The sequence below is a fragment of the Henckelia pumila genome, chromosome 4 (genome assembly GCF_033568475.1).
Source record: "Henckelia pumila isolate YLH828 chromosome 4, ASM3356847v2, whole genome shotgun sequence".
Lineage (NCBI taxonomy): Eukaryota > Viridiplantae > Streptophyta > Magnoliopsida > Lamiales > Gesneriaceae > Henckelia > Henckelia pumila.
In genome coordinates this window covers 117,245,592-117,248,339 of record NC_133123.1, presented here as the reverse complement: position 1 = coordinate 117,248,339, position 2,748 = coordinate 117,245,592, and the positions used below count along the sequence as shown (strand labels likewise).

Genomic DNA, 2,748 nt, shown 5'->3' with positions numbered 1-2,748 from the left:
GTGTGGAGATTAAATCATTATTCTCGTTCTTAACCACAGTAATCCCACCCTTCTTAGGCACCACTTGAACAGGAGATACCCAACTACTGTCAGAAATAACATAAATCACTCCCGCATTCAACAGCTTTAAAACTTCTTTCTTAACTACCTCTTTCATGGCGGGATTCAACCTTCTCTGATGATCAACATAAGGAGTATACGACTCTTCCATCAAAATTTTATGCATGAAAATTGTTGGACTAATACCCTTAATGTCAGAAATTGACCATCCTAGAGCGGTTTTAAAATTTCTCAGAACTCTCAACAACTTATCTTTTTCTACAGCAGACAAATGAGCAGATATAATAACAGGACAAGTAGAATTTTCACCAAGAAATTCATAACATAGGTGCGCAGGCAATGCTTTCAGATCATGAGTTTCAGGGGATACCTCTGGTGCACTATTTTCCAATGCTTCAAATTCCTTAGAACTCACCATTTTTCTTTTGGAGCGTTATCTAGGAATACTTTTTGTTCATGTAACTCCCAATCCTCTTCCTTCTCAACCACCTCGTCCGCCACCAAACATCGTTCGAGCGGATCCGTACTTCCTGCACATGAAAAAGAGTTATGAGAATCAATAATTTCAATGCTCTTACATGTACTTACCTCATTTTGGCCCCTCATGGTGTGATAAATATTAAAAATCACCGCTTCACCACCAACTCGAAGTGTGAGTTCTTCCTTGTGTACATCGATCAATGCGCGTGCAGTAGCTAGAAAAGGTCTCCCAAAAATCAAGGGAGTTTCTTCATCTTCATCCATGTCCAAAATCACGAAATTTGCTGGAAATATGAACTTATCGACCTTTACCAAAACATCCTCCACAATACCCCGTGGGTATGTGATACTCCGATCAGCTAGCTGTAATGTGATGGTGGTCGCCCTAACTTCTCCAAGCTCCAAAGTCCTGTAAACAGAAAAAGGCATTAAATTTATACTGGCTCCTAAATCACATAAAGCTCTATTTACCTTAGAAACACCAATAAAACAAGGGATAGTAAAACTCCCTGGATCCTTCAGCTTTTGTGGCAACTTTTTCTGCAGGATTGCGCTACATTCTTCTGTCAAATTCACCACTTCGTTGTCCTGCAATCTCCTCTTTTTAGACATTACATCTTTGATGAATTTTTCATAATTAGGCATTTGTTCCAAGGCATCTGCAAATGGAATATTGATGTGTATCTTTTTGAAGATATCTAGAAACTTGGAAAACTGTTCATCAAGTGCCTTCTTCTTAAACCGCTGTGGATAAGGAAGTTGTGGCTTGTACATCGGTTTAGATTCAGCTTCCTTCTTGGGCTCTTCAACCACAATTTCTTTAGTCACTGGTTCTTCACTTTCTTTGGCTTTGCTCTGCTCTTTCTCTTCTAAGTTCTTCCCACTTCTCAACTCAACTACTTTGCACTGCTCTTTTGGATTCACTTCAGTATTGCTGGGAAACTATCCTCTGTTTTGATCCTTCAAAGCATTTGCAAGCTGTCCAATCTGTGTCTCCATGGATTTCATCATAGCTCCCAAACTACACATGTGTGTCTCCATGCTGTAAATTCGAGTTTCAGTCCTCGACATCCACTTGTTAGATTCAGTAACAAATGTAGACACCACATCCTCCAACGATGCTTTACCTTCCCCTTGATTTGTATTGAATCCCGGAGGGGGTTTCAACACATTCTTGTTGTTGGCATAAGAAAAGTTTTCATGCTTACGTAAACCAGGATGATAAGTATTAGGAGGAGGGTTACCTCGATAGTTTCCATAGCCTCTGGGATTTATATATTGAGCTTCCTCAGGTGGATGAGATTCATCTATGGCAACCGACACACCTACAGGTTCTGCGATATTCACCTTGTTCAGAGAGGCCACTTGTGTACTCAACGCAGATAGCTGTGCAGTAATGGATGTAAGAGGATCCACACTGTACACTCCTTTGTTGACTCCCATACATTCAGATGACCATTGATAACTATTGATAGTCATCTGTTCCAGCATATCATAAGCCTGAATGGGGTCCTTGGCAAATATGGTACCTCCAGCAGCAGAGTACACATACATTCTTGTAGCCGCATTCAGTCCATTGTAGAAAAACTCTATTTCTTCTCAATCTGCAAAATTATGATTAGGACAACGCCTTAACAAATCTTTGTACCTTTCCCATGCCTCGTATAGCTGTTCTAAATCATGCTGTTGAAAGGTACTGATCTCAATCTTCAGCTGGGTTGCCTTGGATGGTGGAAAGAATTTCTCTAAGAATTTCACAGCCATGCCCTCCCAAGTTGTTATGCGTCCTAGTGGCAATGACTTCAGCCAACTCTGTGCCTTGTCCCTAAGAGAAAAAGGAAACAAACGTAAGTGTATTGTATCCTCAGAAACACCATTTATTTTAACAGTATCAGTAATCTCTAGAAAAGTGCGCAAGTGTAAGTGAGGATCAGCTGTGGCAGTTCCATTGAATTGGTTCTGCTGAACCATGTTGATTAAGGCCGGCTTCAACTCAAAGTTGTTGGAATTTATTGTCCCTCTAGCGATTCCAGAATAGTGAGCCCGGATCGTTGGCCTGAAATGATCTATAATTGGCACCAAAGGCAATTCATTGACATCTTCTTCAGCCATGTTTAATTGTTCTTCTCTCCTAGCTTTTCTCAAAGCTCTTGCAGTTCGTTCAATCTCTGGATCAAAGATCAAAGAATTTGCACTTTGAGATCTTCG

The 2,748-nt window shown here is 40.5% G+C and overlaps 1 non-coding gene across 1 annotated transcript; it reads left to right on the top strand.

Moving 5' to 3' along the window:
- The first annotated feature begins 2,149 nt into the window (after positions 1 to 2,149).
- Positions 2,150 to 2,255, top strand: LOC140870210 (small nucleolar RNA R71). Its single transcript, XR_012147182.1, has one exon. It is a non-coding gene; the product is annotated as a small nucleolar RNA R71 (small nucleolar RNA).
- Positions 2,256 to 2,748: the final 493 nt, after the last annotated feature.